General features: G+C 36.3%; 1 pseudogene; it reads left to right on the forward strand.

Annotated features, from left to right (window-relative positions):
- Positions 1-992: 992 nt before the first annotated feature.
- On the forward strand, positions 993-2,329 carry LOC128235465 (uncharacterized; annotated as a pseudogene).
- Positions 2,330-21,071: the final 18,742 nt, after the last annotated feature.

Consider the following 21,071-nt stretch of genomic DNA (forward strand, 5'->3'; position numbering starts at 1 on the left):
AACAGTCCCCTTGGATATGTTTTAAAGATACACTAATTAGTAGTAGCTTTAATCAGTATTGCTCCAAGAAAAGTTAACTCAAAGAAGTGAACCTTGTATCGACTTTGTCATATAGGAACTTAAGAATTGCGTAATATATATAGGATCTGACACGAGTTGTCAGTTAATATAAGATTTTATTAAACGAGTTCATGAAATTTGTTAGTAAGAGAGGCTTTGGAGAGCTTACTAACAAATTTCATGGACAAGATTAATAGAGAACCTCTATTCGAAGTACTGAAATTAATAAAAGAAAAAGCCTCTTAATGTTTGATAACTTAAAACATATACTCAAATATAACTATCCGTTACGAAGGAAATACTGCACGAAGTACCGTTTAAATATTGTGTTCACATTTATGCGAAGGGTCACATTATCTGACTAATGCAGTTAACTTGCACGATAATGTTGGACCTTCAAACTGGAGTCGTCATTCATATACAATCAGGAAACAATAAATTCATGTTACTTTCACCATTATGTATTTTACAACGATTGTGAATGAAGCTATGTTAGCTTATACTAAGTCACTCTCGTTGGCACGATGTTGCGCGAGAGTGTGGTCTTGTGTTGTGGGGGATACCGGAGTACCCGGAAAAACCCACTTGTCCGGCTTGGTGACCACTTACCAAACGCACATGTGCCCAGGTCGGGAATCGAACCCGCGTCGCCTTGGTGAGAAGCGAGTGCGCTAACCACTGCGCTAACCGGACAACCATAACAATTCATGTTAATAATGCCGAAACATGTAGCGTACATCAGGGAAGAATTTAAGTGTATTTACGAGCGTTTCGTAGAATAGCGAAGTAAAAATTGTCTAATGCGGTACTGGTTTATATTGATTGGTTTATGCACGAGATTTTCGTGCAGTATTATATTGGATAATTTGGTCATTCTACCTGACGATTGCATACCGTTCATATCGAATTTTGTACATGTTCATTTTGCCGGCATGGATTCGGAAAACGTGCTTTTATCGAACATTGAAAAACTTATTGACTATAAATTATCTTCATTTGAGCAACGTTTAAATTCAACGCAAAGGGAATTGAGTTCGCAAATTCAGAATACTTTGTCAGCGAACAATAACTATGTATTCAAGAGGAAAGGCAATGAAGCACAGTTCAAGGCCAACGCGCACGTGCTCGACAAGCTGCATGAAGCGGGCTCCAGTCTACAGGACGTTACCGCAGCTCAACCGGATGACGCTATCGCGAAGGCACGGGGAAAATTGTGGAAGGTATGGACTTAGACATATAACATAAACATAGACAAAAGTTGATAAAATTAGCAGACAGTTCTGAGCACGGTTGGAAGGTTGTACAAGAGTACGAGGCGCATCCTCTCGCCGAAGACTCTGACGATGAGAAGAAGATATACAAAGCTCAGCTGAAGGCCGACCGGAAGTTCAAAGATGAGCGTCGCGCGAAGTCTAGGCGGTTCGCGCCGTATACAGTATCTTCTACTGCGTCATCAGCGTATCCAGTCCCGTTCCCGACCAGGCGTCCAGGCTCTTGTTTCCAGTGCGGCAAACCCGGCCATTGGCGATGCGACCACGTGACGGCGGGTCCCGGGGTGGCGCAGGCAGCGATACCGGATAACAACAAACAGATAAGTAGCCATTCGCTATGCTCTCTAAACGCTATAGGCGATGTCGATAGATCAAATAACAGTTTTGGTAGTTCAAATTTGAGTAAAGGAGACGACAAGGAAATTGTACAAGTAAGTGCTGAAAGCCCAGTTGGTAGGTTAAAATCGTGTTATTCACATTGGGTTGAAGCTGGGGCAAATTCTCACATTTTAGACGTCGTCAAAAATGGTTATAAGATACCTTTTAAGGAAATGCCAGAAACAGTAGTACTGAATAATAATAGGTCCGCACGTGATAACGTGCCTTTTGTCAATGAGGAGATAGGTAAGCTTTTAGCTAAACAGTGCATTAGTGAGGTGACTGACGTCCCGCACGTGGTGAACCCGCTGACGGTAGCGTTTGGCAGAACTGGTAAGGCACGTCTTGTATTGGACTGCAGACATATCAATAAGCATTTATACAAATTCAAATTTTGTTTTGAAAACCAAGAAATTGCAAAGACAATGTTTCGAAAGGGAGATTTTATTTTTACGTTTGATTTAAAATCAGCATACCATCATATTCAAATTTTTGAGGACCACAAAACGTTTTTGGGGTTTTCATGGTACTTCAATGGAAAAGTCCGTTACTTTGTTTACAATGTTTTAGCTTTTGGGCTTAGCACTGCAGGTTATATATTTTCGAAATGTCTGGTCTAAAGCCCTTAGTGAGTTTGTAAAATCAGATTTAGAAAAGTTCAGTTTTTTGATTGCTCACGAAAAATCCCACTGGGATCCATGCTTGTCGCTTGTTTGGCTGGGTTATAGCTGGAATATGAGATCAGGTGAGATTTATGTTACTGAGGATAGAATCGAACGAGCTCTAAAGAGCCTGAGCGAAATTATAAGTAGGGTTGTCGCGGGAGGCGTTTTAGTTCCGGCCCGTAGATTAGCACAGATTGTTGGTCAGATATTGTCGATGAAAAGCGCTGTTGGCTCAGCGGTTAGGCTGCGGACAAGGTCCTTGTATGACTGTATATTGTCTAGGGCGAGCTGGTATGCTCCTGTCATAGTGACGAGTAAAGCTCTAGATGAGCTTGTATTCTGGAAGGAATATTTGAGAACCGAAAATTGCTCTAGTTTAGCAGTAGCAAAAGTAGCTGACTGTGTTCAGGTATACTGTGATGCTAGCTCTACCGGTTACGGTGGTTACCTTGAGGGTTGTGATGATAGTACGGTAATGGGTTCGTGGTCAGTAGAGGAAGCTCTTTTGAGCTCTACATGGCGTGAGCTGGAGGCAATTCACCGAGTGGTACGTAGTGAATCCACTTTGCTGGAAGGCAACACTGTAATGGTAAACACAGACAATAAAAATGTTGTTCAGATCATTGCTAACGGTAGTAAAAAGCCTTACTTGCAAGAAATTGCTTTGTCACTAAATGATTTTTGTTTAGAAAATGATATCAATATCGTGTCCATGTGGATACCACGTTCTGATAATGTTCAGGCAGACGAATTGAGCAGAAATGGCGATTGCGACGATTGGTCAGTTTGTGATTTGATTTTCAGGTCATTGGACGCTTCATGGGGTCCACACACATGCGATAGGTTCGCTACAGATTATAACGCAAAGTGCGCATGTTTTAATTCCAGGTATTGGTGTCCAGGTACGTCCGGTGTTGATGCGTTTGTACAGGATTGGTCCATTGGAAATAGCTGGCTTGTTCCGTCACCCGCATTGATATGTAAATGTATTCGAAAGATTGAAAAAGAGAAATGTCCATGTACATTAATTATGCCCACATGGCGTAGCGCGCCTTTTTGGCCATTGATTTTTGCAGGTGACTAGGATCGCGTTCACTTTGTGAATGATATTAGATTTTTTTCAGCCAGGAATACTAACGAAGCCAGGTCGGGGCAAGAACGGCGTATTTGATGGCAGACCGCTTAAGTTCGGTTTTGTAGCATTAAAGTGCAGATTCTGATTTATGTGTTCTATCTCCAGGGCTGCGCATCGAGCAGGCCATAGAGGCGGAAGTTGTCGGTGGTGACGTAGACAGCAGCCAGTTTGGGGAATTACCGAAGAAGATGGCCACCATGATTACGGGGAGTAAAAGTGACAATACCAATGTGAAATACCATTCATATTTTAAAAAGTGGGAACAATTTATCATGCCGAAGGGCGGTTCGGCTTTACCAGCATCTCCAATATATGTAGCTTTATATGTGACTGATTTAATTGACCGAAGACTTTCCGCCAGTGTAATTTCCGCAACAGTATACGCTATTAAGTGGGCGCATAATTTGTGCAACTATTCAGATCCTACGGATAATATGTTTATAAAAAAAACAACCTTTTAGAGACTGCTAAACGTTGCTGTTCAAAACCTACAGTTAAAAAAGAGCCAGTTACGTCAGAAATGTTGATACAATTGTGCAACAACCATTTGAACGACAATGATATGCTTGTAAGAGATTTGTGTATGATTGTTTTGTCTTTTGCTGGATTTTTACGTTATGATGAATTAAGTAATTTGCGATGTAACGATGTTAAGCTTTTTGATTCATATTTTTCTTTGAGTTTGAGAAAGAGTAAAACAGACCAATATAGATTTGGTAAAGAAGTTTTGATATCAAAAGGAAGCTCTGTTGCTTGTACATTTTGTTACAGAAATATCTTAATTTATCCGAGCAAAATACATCTTTAGATAAATATTTGTTTCGACCATGTTTTCGATCTCATTCTAGTTGTAAATTGATATACAAAGACAAACCGCTGAGTTACACTAGAGCTCGAGAATGTTTAGTCAGTAGGCTTAAAGAAGTTGCAGGAAACTTAGAGCTTGGTTTGCATTCATTACGTTCAGGTGGTGCCACAGTGGCAGCAAATTCTGGAGTCTCTGATCGTTGTCTGATGAGACATGGTCGCTGGAAATGCGAGTCTAGTAAAGATGGATATATTGCCGATTCTGTTGAGAAGAGACTGGAAGTGTCTCGATCTTTGGACTTGTAAATCTTTGGACTTGTAAATCTTATATCATAAACGCACCCAGCCCGTTCTTTTTATTTTCTACAATTACACGTCTGGTAAAAGCAATTTGCTTGTTGTTTTTCTATGAAAAGTTATATATATTAAGTAAAGCTTAGACGTGTATTTACGAGCGTTTCGTAGAATAGCGAAGTAAAAATTGTCTAATGCGGTACTGGTTTATATTGATTGGTTTATGCACGAGATTTTCGTGCAGTATTATATTGGATAATTTGGTCATTCTACCTGACGATTGCATACCGTTCATATCGAATTTTCCAAGAAATATTTTATAAAATGTTATTGATTTGTCTTATGTGAAATTGATCATGTTTATTTGTTGAAATTATTTTTCATTGGTTTTGTTAAGACATTCAGTAGATGAGGCCCGACATTGTAATTCGTAACCTTTCACCGGCAGAAAGGGACAAATGAGTACACGTTTCCAGAGCGAATTTTTTCATTATGTTTTTATCTCTGGTTTTTCGTGGGCGATTCGAGTCACAGCTGAATATCATTTTGTAGGGTACTGTAACTGGCTCTGTATGTCTCAGGAATACTGTTATATTCATATTCATTGTATATGGTACCATGCCGGCTAAGTTTACAATTACACGTCTGGTAAAAGCAATTTGCTTGTTGTTTTTCTATGAAAAGTTATATATATTAAGTAAAGCTTTGACGTTAATCTACTGTGTTTCTATTATATGTTACTGAAATGTAAGTTGCTTCTTTTTTGTAAATACAGCGCATTGTTGGTCAAGAACTGAATGACTGCAGCAAGTGGCTGATTGATGAAATATAATCTCACAATTTTGGTTAGACAGAATGCATTGTCAAGGTCACAAACGTCAGGTCAGCAATGTAGGATAGTTTAACACACTCTGTCATGGCCATGTGATAAAGTCTCAACAGTTTTTTTGACAATTATCTTGGGTCATTCACGGTATATCTGCAGTGACCAGTATTGTTAAGATGGTTTGCCTACGTCGTGCGACTACACGAGTGTATTTATACAAGTATTGTAAATAAACCTTTTAGAATGACTCCACAACGTTTTTTTAAGTACACAGTTCCGATATTTACCAAAAAAAATCATGACCACCTGTTAAAAAATTATACAAATATTTGATACTGTCTTAGGGCATGTTATTTACCAAACAGTCTAGTAAACATATGATCGTCAGGTGGCTCATTTAAAAATGTTACGAGAGGATTGAGACCATACTGAGGGAGATAACTCTTCAACACTGCGCTCTTTAAACAGTGGCGTTGTTATCTCCCTTTATTAGAAATGAACCGTGATTGCTTCCTTGCTATTTATTGGTCATATTGGGCTTAACACTCTCTTCAAGTATTTGAGTTTCGATGCAGCGTCAGTATAATTTATATAAAAATAGAAGGAAATATGTTTGGGACCAAGCTCCGACCTCGAGGGACCGCCAGTTTTCGAACGACCCCCTGTTCGAACGGCGCAGTTTTACGGTATCTTAATCAATGCTAGTATCGAATTGGACCCGTTCTGTACAACAGGAGGAAAAAAAACAAACTGTCGTAATTCAATGAAATTTCAATATTCATTGTTGGTTTAAAGAGTTATAACACTTCGTGAAACATCTTTTTTCGTTGGTTTCACAAATGAAATAGCTATAATATATGTGTTCATAACGTTAGAATTAAACAAGCAAAAACAATTCCAAGACATTTATCTGAGACATATGCGAGTGGCCTTGTCATTGAAACTGTCACTCCACTTGCACAAACCTATGACTTTAAGTTTGGTTGCATCAATTAACATAACTGTTAAACGCGTCGTTGATGTTTGAGAAATGATAGCACTTTTTTGCGTATTTCCAACTCTGATGTGGAAATTCGATCCAAATTTCATAGGAATGCTTTTAGAGGTAGCCAATTTAAGTGTATAGACCTTGGCAAAGTTGTCCATATGTTAACGTTTAGATAAAATGATATTATTTCGTATTAACGGAACGTGCACACTAGCGACGGACATTTTAAGTTACGGGGTTAGTAATGTAGATATCACGTCGACAAGCCCTTAACATGTTTAAATGTTTCATTTATTCATCGGAATAGTCACCGGAATCGGAAAATTGACGTCATTTTGGTACGATATAAATTTGGTGACCCAATATGGAAAAAATGGGGTCACCGCGTGACCAGTCCTGGACAAATAGCGTTGCGTCATTTATGTTGGAGACGTGATAGAGTTGCTTGTGATCTTTAATATGGTTTCACCGGATATAATATTGTATGAAAAATTATATTCAGTTCAAGTGTTGTTTCACTTAAATAATATATATTTTTTTCATGAAATACAACTGTTAATATTTAAAGTTACTTTCATAACGGAGTTGGACCTGGTACAAGAGGTGTTTATTTAAACCGATAAAAGAATGTAGAACATATATTTCATTATTAATGTTACGTTTTTGCTTCATTTCCGTAGGCAATTGTTAACAAAATAAACTCATTCATGGCGCTATTTGATGCATTGCATCAATGGTCTTTCTTGTTTACAAAATAATCGCATTATTAGTCAACTGATTGTTTAATTGACAACTGGCGGCTGGTCAATTATCACTACAATCAAACAATGGGGAGCGATTTCAACAAATGTGCGAATCAATCAATTTTTCTTTCCAAATAATAGTAGTAAATATTGTATGGTTCTCACTTTAGAGTTTAGAATAACTGAAAGGTGCACCACCAATGGCGGATGTCTCAACCTTGTAATTATTGGCAGTTAAGTTGTATTTGTGCAAGCCAGTGCTTTCTTCCATGGAGATATATGATCACTATTCATTAAGTTAATGGAAGTGTCAATAAATGATCATCTTAAGGCATTAATGCACCAGTCAATTGTACCCCCCCCCCCCCGCAGATCCGGGGGTATACCGGGGATAGCCGGGGAAATGGGCCGTGTTTTTACCTTTCAGGTGGCCCCGCAGTGCCGGGTGAATGCGGTGGTTTTGTCTTCGCTTTAAATATAGCGGGGAATGAGCCTTACCTAGGGTCTCTGGGGTGCGGGGGCATTTGGCGGGGATTTTACCATCTGTTCGTCCCCGGACGGGAATTTGAACCGGGGTTGGCTGGACCGAAAGTCAAAGTCCCCGCTAATCCCCGGACCTGGGGGGGGGGGGGGCGTGTTTACAATTGACTGGTGCATAATACATTCCAAAAACAAGGCTTAAACGATAAATCAACTGTTCATACTTTGGTTAATACAGCATTAGTTCACAACTTTTTTCCGTCCCAGCCTTGTCATTTTAAAAGCGTTTCAATGACACCTTGTTAAAGTAAATGTCCACCATCGCATAAACTAATCCATAATTAAACGTAGGATCTGTGTAAAAAAACCCGTTTCAATAACTTATGGAAGCGGAAACATTTCCCAAAAAGAGTAGACATTAGCAACATAACGTGTTACTGTATGCTTTGATTTTCTATAGGACTGTGTCATAATAACGATAAACACGGTTTCCAACTTGCCCTTACTAAGGCAGAGCCAGCGTTGCACACATGTGAATCGTAATAACATATGTCATAAACTTCTAAGGCCCTTAGAAGTTTATGACATATGCTATTATGTGAATCGTTATTCCGTACAGGAATCAAGCAGAAATCATGATATTAGACCGGAAGCTCCGTTTTGTGATACATCATCAGCTATAATACCAAGCCAGAAATTCCGTTCAGGGATCAATCAGAAATTATGATATTTGGTTGTCCGGTTAGCGCAGTGGTTAGCGCACTCGCTTCTCACCTAGGCGACCCGGGCGCATGTGAGTTTGGTTTGTCGTCACCAAGCCGGACAAGTGGGTTTTCTCCGTGTTCTCCGGTTTCCCCCACAACACAATACCACACTCTCACGTTAAATCGTGCCAACGAGAGTGATTAATATAATGTTGTAATAACTTGTTTCACAATCGTTGTAAAATAAATATGTTTAAACTAAATTATGATATTAGACCGGAAGCTCCTTGTTTTATCCTGTTAAAAGGGACTTAAAAAGTTTCGAGAATTTCTCAGAAATTGGGTCCGTATGATTAAGTAATCTCTTTATAAGCAACACTCATGAAAAGTTTAATATTATTATCGGTGAATAAGTAATTGTTAGAATACATGATTAAAATCTTAAAGCTGCACTCTCACAGAATTACCGTTTTTACAACTTGTTTATTTTTTGTCTTGGAAAGAGCAATTTTTTGCGTAAACCTCTTAAAAACCAATGATAAAAGATTGCTGACAAAAATCAGATCGTAGTTTTTCATATTTCCGTCCGATAATTAATGTTTAATGGCTTAAACCGTTACTAACGGTTTAAGAAAAATGCATAAAACATCAATTTTGGAACTTAAATATAAAAATCTGCGATGTTATTTTTTGTCAGCAGTCTTGTATTACTGGTTTCCATAGTTTTTCGCATACATTGGCTAGTTCCAATACAAAACATAAAAAAAGTTGTCAAAACGTTCAATCTGTGAGAGTGCAGCTTTATAGGTTACACACCACCAATGTGTTCCCCTATATAATTCAATGTAAAATGATAATTTTAAAACAACATTTAAAGGCATTTCGAGCGAATGCAGGCTATTATAACCATATATATTCTTAAAGAACAAGCTTTAAATTACCTTTTAAGCCAATAAAAAAGGGGGGTCAAGTTATTCCTAAGAAAAATCACTCCACTTGAAAATCAAACTCTAAAAATTGCACCATCCGCCATGACAGTTCTTCCAAAATGACCTTCCAACTATAGGGCAGCGGTTTATGCTTTAATCTCTACTCTAAATGATAAATCAAGCAAGAATAGATACTTAAGGTATAAAACTTTTAGGAATAAAGATATTTTTGATTTACAGTGTATTGAGCATGTGAAAACATGGCTGTCAATCATAAGAACTTTTTTTTATTGAGAATTTTCCACACAACAGAAATACATATGACGTAATGGTGACGTCATTCCTATAATGATTAAGACTGGGAGGAGTGAGCGAACAATACTAAAGACTTTAGTGTGTTGCATTGGCATGCTTTATTGCATCCAAATATATATTACTAACTGGTGCACTAGTATAAGGTAATAAATGATTCTTTTTAAGATCATATTAATACTTATTTCTGTAACACACTGACTGTATAAATATGATACTCGAATAATGCCGTTATTCCACTAAATGGTAATAAACTATAAACCAATAAGCGTTGAAGACATTTTTTTTAAATAAAAATAAAAATGAAACATAATACTGATTTAGCAATACTCGCATTTCCAACAAATTGTCGGGAATGAAAACATACTCAATTGTCATGGGATTGCGATAAAACCATTACTGACGTCGTAGTTTTATGTTTCAAAAAATTCTGCTTTCATCCCTCTCTAAATGAGTAACATCTCCAGGCATAGATGATCGGGTTGCGTCCGGAATTTATATACATGACACAATACGCATGGAATGAAATAATACACTGTCATGTGAGCGTTAGGGATGCAAGTTATCATTCCAAGGCAGTAACTAACAATCCTTGATAAAAAGAATTAGTTTTTATATAGTGTATATGCAGTGTGTTGTTTGTGGAGTTTTGTGCTGCTGTTCCGTGTTTCTTGTTTTTTTTTTATGGCTATACATATAATACAAGTTTTGCATGTACACTAACTCTTTACATCAAATACGACTTTTGTTTACTGCACTATAGTTGCACTGTCATACGCTTACATGAACGGGCTGAGCGAGATCAGATTATCATATTTTGCATTGAATACATAAAACTTGATAAATCGGGAATGAAGACTGTTTGTCATATTCTTATGAGAGCTATATGTCATATATTTACGACGGGTTATTCTAGACAAGGTAAAATTATTTGCCCCTACGGAGCTATATGTCATATACTTTCGACGGAGTTAGTCAACACAATGTTATATTTTCTGCTAATTTGGAGCTATATGTCATATACTTCCGACGGAGTTAGTCAACACAATGTTATATTTTCTGCTAATTTGGAGCTATAATTATGTCATATGCTTTCGACGGAGTTAGTCAACACAATGTTATATTTTCTGCTAATTCGGAGCTATTGGTAATATACTTTCGACGGAGTAAGTCAACACAATGTTATATTTTCTGCTAATTCGGAGCTATATGTCATATGCTTTCGACGGAGTTACTCAACACGAAGTTATATTTTCTGCTACTACGGAGCTATATGTCATATACTTTCGACGGAGTTTGTCAACATGAAGTTATCCTTTCAGCCCATACGGAGCTAAATGTCATATACTTTTGACGGAGTAAGTCAACACAAAGTTGTATTTTCTGCTCCTACAGATATCTACGTCATTTGCATACGACGGAGTTAGTCATATGTGGACTACTTACAAGAAGATTAGTCCAGAAACTAAATTCGTTTTTGATCTTAGAGGAATATTATGCCATTTTCCCTGAAGACGGTAAGTCGACGAAATGATTTCGTTCTGAATGCGAGGGGACTATATGTCATACAAGTAAGATACGCTTAGTCCACAATGAACTTCCAAATTGTGTATGCTATGTCATTTACTTACACGACGCTTAGTCAACAAAGCCATTCCGTAAGTTTGAGAAAGTTTAAAACAGTTTCAGTATAAATCTCGTTAAATATTTTAACGGTTATAATTTCAGATTACGCCTTACAAACATCACTAGCTTTATGGCAGGTGTTGTAGTAGTGAGATAAACTCAAAATGTTTTGCTTATTGTTATTATTAGTCGGCGCCCAGAGGGCGCCGACTATATTTGATATTACTTTAGAAATATTCCAACTTAGGGACTAGTTCATAAATTGCAGAACAATGCTTTCAATAGTTTCCACGTTGCATGATAAAATATGAAGTGTCGTTTGTTTTATAAAACTTAACACTTAAATTGATAATGAAACCTTAAATTATAACAGCCCTGCTTATCATTTTGAAAATTTTGATTTTAAATACCAACTCAATCATAACAACTCGGCCATCTCCGAGAAAGATATAGGCCGGGGTGTTCCGATTGATATCAAATAGATGAAGGTTACACGGTACTATTAAAATATCCTTTATGTTTGTAAACCTCCTACGCAGTAATCTCCCTTGGTGACAGCAAAAATGCCGAGTTTGGAAAAATTAATCTTGAGCTTAATTGTTTGTTTTGAAAATGTAATTCGAAGGAATAAACTCCAGATAATTCCCCTTTGATGTATAGTGTTTTTATCCCCGTTCTATACACTTATAATGAGTGAAATGTGTTACAAAAACTTTTACAAAATATAAAGCAAGGAATTAACATGCCGGTTCAAATAAAAGGTGAATTTCATGCTATTGAAATCAATGTATTAGATACCATTGACTCTATTTCATCCGAAGAAACGTATGTATATTTTAAAAATACGCCTCCGACACTAGGGAACATTCGTTGTAAAAAAACGAGAAACGAAAATTATACACAACATGACAGTGGTAGCAAAAAGGTTTATCATTTATTTATTTTTTTTTTCTCGAATATTCGAATACTGATTTTGACATTCGAATACAAACGTTCGATCGAATATTCGAATATTCAAATATTCGTTTGCATCCCTAATATTTTTGTTATAATTTAGTTTTAACCGGAGGATTAGCTTGGGGAAAAAACAGAATATCTTTAATTCTGGGCTTAAAATATTGTAACAATATTATTAACCATAATGTCCTTCGAGCAAATGTACACCCAACATAAAACAAAATATTGTCATTGAAATAATAACCATTTTTGGCTATCTGCATGCACGTTTTTCTTCTAATTTCATTGCGCCGACTTGATGCTATGCATCAACTTTTTTCTTGTTTATTGTATTGAAGTTCAAGAGTTAACTGCAATATTCTTCACATCGCTAGGTCGTTTAACAGCCAATGCACCTGATTGTATTTTTCAAAACTGAAGCTGCGATTTAGCATGAAGTTAAATCATCGTGATGCATTATTGATAACTTAAAATGTCATTGCTGATCTTAGGACTGGTTCATATCACCCATGATAGGTGAAATCAGATTAAAAATATTATACTTGGTCTTTCTTGTATTTCATTTCGCATGGAAATATTAGCATAACGTAAGCTGATCTTAAATCAAGCTAACATCATTGACATAACATGTAAGACAGAAGATGTCGGACAGCAGTAGATGTTGTACAGAAGTAGATATCGGACAGCAATAGAAGTCTGACAGGAGTAGATGTCGGACAGGAGTAGATGTCGGACAGAAGAAGGTGTAAGACAAAAGTAGATATCGGACAGAAATTAATATTGGACAGGAGTAGATATCGGACAGGAGTAAAATATCGGACAGGTTTTGATGTCGGACATGAGTGGATATCGGACATGACTGGATATGGGACAGAAATACATGTCGGACAGGAGTAAATATTGGACAGGGGTAAATATTGGACATCGGTAAATGTCGGACAGGAGAAGATATCGGACAGGAGCAGACATCGGACAGGAGTAGATATCGGATAGGAGTTGATGTTTGACAGGAGTTGATATCGGACAGGAGTAGATATCGGACAGGAGTTAATGTTGGACAGGAGTAGATATCGGACAGAAATAGATATCGGACAGGAGTAGATATCCGACAGGAGATGATGTCGGACAGGAGTAGATATCGGACAGGAGTAGATATCAGACAGGAGAAGATATCGGACATGAGAAGATGTCAGACAGAAGTAACCATCGGACAGGTGTAGATGACAGACAGGAGTAGATTTCGAACAGGAGTTGATGTTGGACAGGAGTAACCATCGGACAGGTGTAGATGACAGACAAGAGGAAATGTCGGACAGGAGTAACCCTTGGACAGGTGTAGATGACGGACAGGAGTATATGTCGGGCAGGAGTAGATATCGGACAGAAGAAAGTATTTGTCAGACAGGAGTAAATGTCGGACAGGAGTTCATATCGGACAGGAGTTGATGTTTGACAGGAGTTGATGTTTGACAGGAGTAGATATCGGACAGGAGTAGACGTTGGACAGGAGTAGATATTGGTCAAGAGTAGATATCGGACAGGAGTAAATGTAGGACATGATTATATATCGGACAGGAGTAGATATCGGACAGAAGGAAGTATTTGTCAGACAGGAGTAAATGTCGGACAGGAGTTCATATCGGACAGGAGTTGATGTTTGACAGGAGTTGATGTTTGACAGGAGTAGATATCGGACAGGAGTAGACGTTGGACAGGAGTAGATATTGGTCAAGAGTAGATATCGGACAGGAGTAAATGTAGGACATGATTATATATCGGACAGGAGTAGATGTCGGACCGGAGTAGATATCGAACAAGAGTTAATATCGAACAGTTAATGAATTAGTTGTGATGTATCTTTTTTTCAGAAAGGAATCACATTCGTCCAATCTCTGTTCGTGTATTTGAAACATACAAGGTATTTCATTCGCCACAGAACGTCGTGTAAGAACATGATGATAAAGGTTTCATGTTTTCTGCGGAATTATACACTTTTAATCCTAATCGGAAACTTCAAATTTTCAATTAAGTTTTGACACATTCTAATATTAAGCACAATTATCGAACGAAGTCTTTCAAGAGCAACTACTGTTCGATAAGAAATTGACCCAATTCGTCTAAACGTATTATATATGTATTGCCTAATAGACATTGTTGCAATATTTACTTAGGTACTTGCTATTTACTTCCTTATCATTTTGATATTGACATGACGTTGATGGTTTTCTCCAGGTGATTCCTATCTGCAACAGTAGCATTTTTAAGCCCCCAAAACACTTCAAGATTAAAGATTTATGATCCAATGAAATACCTAGAAAACAGCGATTTATTGGATAAACACACCTGCTTTTGATTTCGGTTCACTGACCCCACATAAATATGCCAACACTCATTAATTCAGGATTCCTGATTTTATTACCAGATTGCATAACCATATGACGTCAAGTATTATTACCATGTGTCATATCCGACTGCAGAGTTGTATTCTGACGTAGTCGTAGCGCGTATTTAATGAACTTCTATCACCATCATCGATTACTTGACCCTGTATTTATCTCATTATGAAGGGAAGTGATCTTTGGGGAATCGGGTTTAAATTGACCTGCCCACGACATTTCTTCGGCGCGAATAAATAACGATAGAACAACACATGTTATTGACCAAAACCGGTCCGCCAGACACATCAAAATAATTGTCCAAATAATTCGTTTCGAATTCGTTATGCTCTTGTGGTTGAGATATGTTTTTTGTATTCTTATTAACATCATTGTACAATCGTTAATTGCAACTCATAAGATTAAATGCTAAACAAAACCAAATAAAATACAAAACATATTTTTCCAAACCTCATTGTGTTTTTGATAGCTATTAAAGTTAAATGGTGCACAATATAGGTTGATACAATGTTTTTTTTTATTTAATTTGTATGCCTTCTCGTGTTTAACAACGCAACAGATCTATATAGATAAAGAAAAATAAGGCATTATATATTTTTTTAATTAACTGCTTCGTGCATGGTCAACACTTCTCTAGTTTTGAATGTTGAATTTGTTTTCTGCATCAGACTAAATTTTGCGCCTATATAATTAATTCATCATGACAATATTCTTGTTTTGATCGCAATCTCATGTAAATGATATACTTTTGTGCTCTTAAACAAACACGACAATTGGAAAGATCAATCATAACTCTAAATGACAATATATGGAAATAGAGCAATGTAAAGATCTCCAATTACTCAAATTACAATACCACATGCCCTATTATGACCACGACAGGTGTCAACTTATTCCCCAACCTGGTTGCCGGACATGAAATAAGGATTTTCAAATGTTTAAGGTGATTGACACACTCTTCTGTATACTTAAGTACTTCATTGTGTTGATTGTGGTAATGAAAAATATTCGATCGAACAGGTCATTTGCATTTAACGTTGTTTCACCGAATTCTACTATCCATGTGTACTTTATCAATGTTGTCAACGAGAACGGGGCTAAATGTAGTCCTGAAATAAAACTGACAATTGCTTAATTGACCAGAAGCAAATTAGTACGAGTCTGGCTTCATTTATATCTTAAAACTGATAATAATGATAACCAATTAGATTCCAATTAGATGAAACATCACAGATTGTTAGCCATGTGCTAAATATGAAAATTTCAAGCGTGTTCCAAGGCCGTTTTCGCTTCCGAGGCATTAATCATGACGGATGCACTTGTGTCGTTCAGAAGCGGTATGAGGCGTTATCGTCTATCAGTATCATGTTTGCAATTGCAAGGGCCACACTGAGTGCTAGGGAGATGCAACTTCTTGTACCTATAAATAGACAAAATGAATTTAGTATACTTATGCAAGCACAAACAAGTTAAAAATATATGCATGTACGAACTTTGAAGATTTATGATAATTGGTTAACATTCTTGACACCGAAAGCCATATAACATTACAGTTAATAAAACATCAGTTATACGGATATTGTGTTTAGTAATACGTAAACTGTATTTGCAGCTTCGTTATCACAGCTTCCTACCTAATATTGTCGCCCAAACACAGTCAGAACAAACAATTCATTTTTGATTCATGCAATTAAGTGCATGTTTAATTTATGTTTTACTGAACATGCAGTCGCTTCCAATATGCTTGGGGATGATTAAACACCCAGGTTTCTTTGATGATAATCTGTTGAGTGCGGAAATACGACAATCTGAATGGTAAATCAAAACTCAAAAAACATATCTTTAGCAGACACGCAAATAGAGCAAAGTATAATAACAATGCCAAGAGTCTACTTAGTCTATACAGGGAACATAATTTTATGTTTATATGATAGTTAATATGATATTGGCAATACGAATGAGCCTTAGCTCTTGGCGTACAGAGAGGCTGAGTGCTATGCTAATATTTAACTTGACATAAGCGGCAGATCCTGCCCACAGGGATGGATCATTTCACACATATTTTGTGTACACGTCATGAAATTTATATCCTAAGATGCGTGCCAAACATCTTATGGATTATCTTAACACGATCAAGGGGAAAAGTTTTGGAGATATATTAGCAGCAGCATACATGAATACAGTTCCTGGAAAATTGTTCTGTTTAGTTCAATTAAATTACAATAAAACACAATATAAATTCTATTTTGCCGTCATGTTTAACATTTAAGAGGTTGTAAATACTATAACTAGAATATAAAGATTCTAGTTTAAGACAATGAGCGTCTGTTGTCGGCCATCTTTTACTTGTACTTCTATCAAAACTTTCTGAATTGTAATTGGACTATGTCATTGGTTGTTTTAATGTTTTTGTGGGTTTAATGAAAGTCATATTTGTTTTGTACACAGCCATGCACCTGACAGGGCATAATGAATTGTCACGTCTGATGCAAATTCCGTAATGACGTTGTGCGCGCTAAATTTACATTATACTTGAGGTAACTTTCGGTTTTGTTGCATTTTGTTATTGCGAAAAATTCATTTTTGGAGGGTTACAAAATGTAAACAGGTTAAGAGAATATTTGAATCATTTGGATATACATACAAACAAATAGTTTTACATTACTATAACACCATAGGTTTTTAATGTTCAGTATAAAGGTTACGTTTTGTTACGGATCTCGTTTGTCCAACACTTGTTGACATGAAGTATTGATAAATAATGGAAACTAGAAAGACAAACCCAAAGGCCAAACATGTAGTAAAGTCACAAGGATTAATGGCTAACAAACACAAAACGATATGGCATCAAATGATACCTACTAATAATAAAATACATGTACACTGTGTTTATTTTCGAATGAAATATATAGCATGGCAAGAACTTGTGGGAAATGAAAGATATGTAATCATGGGGAATTTTGATGAGTCATTGATTGGGATAAAGTTATCAAATTTGTATCATGCTTAGATAAATATTTAATGAGGTATTTACTATACATAATTTCAGACAAACCCATTCTCTGCAATGTGTTTGATGGTATGTTCCTTAATTCCCCATGATGTTTTAATGATGCCTTACAGTCATAACAATTCTAAACGTCTGACGTACCATATGTTATGATGGCATCTAATTGTTCAAATGAGTTGATAATGCTAAAAGTTCGAAATCAGAAGTAACAGACAAATGGGGGCAAATTAATTCTTGAATTGACGTTTGGTATTACAACTTATTCTTCCTTATGTGCAGTATTCCGGAATGCTTCAACCATTTATAAAAAATAAACGAAACAAAGCGATTTCGTCGCAAATACTTAAACATAAGGCTAGATATCTACGGTAATCTCTGCTTAGGTAATCAGTCGAAAAAATGAGAAAAAAGCAGTCTAAATACGACTCAAAACGGATACGTACAATAGCATTAGTATTGTTGATTAGTTTATTAACATGGTTGCCTCACCCATGTCGTAAAATGGTGTTCTTACCAATGTTAAAATGGAAAATAAAACTTTTCATATAAATTGACATCAACCGTCTTCTTCTTACTGAAGTTTTCGAAGAATTTCATGTTTGCATTACAAAATGTTGTAATTACACATTATCAATTGTTATTATCAGATACATCAATACGATGCTGTTTATAAACTGTCATCAACCAAATAACGATTCATTTGTTTCTAAATAAACTGAACGATGGAATGCATTTTCAAATACCGACATTGATTGCAATCATTTTAATTTGCGGCCAAACAACTCATATTTAAACACGAATAGAAACAACTGTGAATGCAAGGAAAATTAAGGTTAGATACAATTTAGATTATAATATCCTTCAATTCGTGCGATGACATATGGTGCATAAAAACTGATTATTTTCTTGAAAATGGTAGAATTCACATGAGCATTTTATTTATGTAAAAAAGATAAAACACCATCAAATGTACGAAATAGCAATTTCGGCTTCATATAGACTGTGCATTGACGATGATATACAGTGCAGTATTGGCAACATTCTTGTTCAATTATTGACAACAAAAGACAATACAGTGCGAGCGAAATACGGAGATACATTTAAGATTCCACAGAGTGACTATTACGGAATTGAGATGTTCTGGATAACAAAAATACACACACAATGTCCTATGCTTCCCGAGTTCTGATTCGCTTGAGTGTGTAAGATAAGTCTTAAATAAAGAACAAACAATTATTTTACTCGTAGGTACTTATGTATGAATTTACAGGTACTACCTGACTGATGGTTATATCATACCAATTGGCAGAACATTGGTATGCTATCTAGATTTTTGTTGTTAAAAACAGGAACGTTCTGTGTATTCTTTCTTGCAAATATTGTCGGTATATGCAGGTTAATATATTCTACAGCACATAGTATTGCAAGTTTGGAATTAGCTTTTGTCTTTCAATTGATAAACGATGGATTACCATGTTAGATTGTTGATTAAAATGCTAGTGACTTCAAATTTTCAAGTAATTGTTGACGCATTCAAATGTTAAACAGCTGTAAAGCAAAAACTCGTCTTGGCAACTCTACTGTCCAAATAGGGTTTTATCCTCTTTTGTAATCCTTAACGCATATACATTGCTGAATGGTCATGATGGCAATGTCTACAAAGGTACTGGCTAATAAATGCCTTATTATCTTGATATTCACAAAGCGTAGATAATATTTTCCAGGTGATACGTGTTTGCAATTTTTTTCAAACCCCATAAAACCTCAGGAAAAGAGATTTATGATCCAATAAAATACGTAGAAAACAGCGATTGATTGGATAAACACTCCTGCTGTTTATTCCGGTTCACAGACCCAACATAAATATGCCAACACCCATAACATTAGGATCCCATATTGCATATCTATATGATGTCAAGTATGATTACCTTGTTTCTGATCCGACTGCAGAGTAGTGTTCGGTACTTGTGTTTCATTTACTTCCAGCATCATCACACTCAACAGGATACCGATATTTAACCCAAAAAATGTTACAAACAGAAAGTCGATCTGGTCCGCGAATATTCTAGTGCAAGTTGCCCTACGCACGGCTTTGCTTAAATATGAATAAATGACGGCTTTTGCCAGGTAAACGGATGCCATATGCGTTTTCCTTCCTTAACCGAATACCCATATGTCCTTTATCGATTATTAATATCCATATAGATAGAATATTTTCATATTTGAAACAATGGCAAATACCGGTACAATCAGCCAACAAACCAACCAAAGAAAGCATTACGATGCGCGCAAAATACGGAGCTACGTCAAACGACAACAATATAGAGACCTTTATGCCATTGTTAGGACGTTTTGTGTAACAGAAGCAAACCTTTACCAGTAAACATAAGTTTTCTCTCCCCAAGTCCTGATGCACCTATGCTGATGAGGTGTTGACAAAAAGTCTAATATACAGAAAAAAATAAATAATTCTGCCCAAACGGTCTTAGAGTAAAACACGATATTTCTACCTTATGAGACGATAGTTGACCAATGTAAATCTTTTAGGACCCATCATTTACTATTTGTGCGTTTTCAGCTATAACATACACGGTCACAATTTTTTTATCAGTAATTAATATTTTCCATATATGATTATTAAATAAGTAGTTAAAGGTTTATCACTCAACATATGTATGAACCTTTACATTATCTATCATACTTTTAGAAAACATTAAAATAATCAATGATTTAAACTCAATAAAACCAACTTTTCAAAACTTTCAAACTCTCACGGTTAACATACACTAGTTACAAGGGAAAATAATAGAGACGTGCATGAAACCAATTTAAAAAAAAATCCAAGATGCTCACTGTTCAATTTGAAGGGCCTTATTCGCACCAAAACATCCTAATATATTTTAATCATTGGCTATTATATAGGGCTTTGCCCTCACCAACCACCACAGCTTTGTGAAAACACCTATTTCTGGTAAGATAATATCTGCAATTAATCTAAAACGAGGGCTACATGAGTTCCATTCCATGTTTCTCAAGCTAAACTCTGAAAAGATTTATACATACACTTATAAGTCTGACAAACATTATTCATAGCTTATCAGAATAACGACAAGAAATGGCATTTAACTGACAAAGAATGCTCGTGGAGTAACACCTGTAGTCTTAAAACTGATAAAAAAGGAAAACCTCGCTGATGCGATAAAAAGATGCTCGAGTTTGTTTCTTAGGTACTTCCCTCTAAAATAATTCGCAAGTTTGCAAAATTACGATGCAAACAAAGTTTCTATCAATTTCGTTTTAAATAAATCTTCAATGATAACCAAACATCCTATATTGTAAGTCAATTACTAAATATGAATTTTTAAAGCGTTTTCCAAGGCCACATCAGCCTCCGAGACATTTTTGTTTTCAGAGGCATAGGGCGTTGGGCGTTATCGTCGACCTGTTTGCAAATGTTATGGCCACTCTGACTGTGAGAGAGTTGCAACTG

Source organism: Mya arenaria, chromosome 1 (genome assembly GCF_026914265.1).
Source record: "Mya arenaria isolate MELC-2E11 chromosome 1, ASM2691426v1".
NCBI lineage: Eukaryota > Metazoa > Mollusca > Bivalvia > Myida > Myidae > Mya > Mya arenaria.